The sequence below is a fragment of the Penaeus monodon genome, chromosome 34 (genome assembly GCF_015228065.2).
Source record: "Penaeus monodon isolate SGIC_2016 chromosome 34, NSTDA_Pmon_1, whole genome shotgun sequence".
Lineage (NCBI taxonomy): Eukaryota > Metazoa > Arthropoda > Malacostraca > Decapoda > Penaeidae > Penaeus > Penaeus monodon.
Window position 1 is genome coordinate 6,137,921 of NC_051419.1, and position 310 is coordinate 6,138,230.

Below are 310 nucleotides of genomic sequence, written 5' to 3' on the forward strand. Positions count from 1 at the left end.
TCGAAAAATATGCTTGTGAAATTGCTATATGTGGAATAACCGCATAGATATGTTATAACTTCTTTTCCCGTTTTATTTGTGAATTGTACTTTAGCATATCTTTAAAGACACTGAAGACTTTAAGTTCTTAGGTCTTTGAATTCTTGTAGTTAAGCAGAAGAATATCATCTCATAACTTGGAATTTCCTTTGTTTATATTATGTGTCCGGACATGTAACATTTTGAAACCGAGCGACGCAAATATCAACACATTTTCCGAATATGTCATAGAGGAAGAATAATCGCATATTTTCCTTTTGCTGTTCGTTAA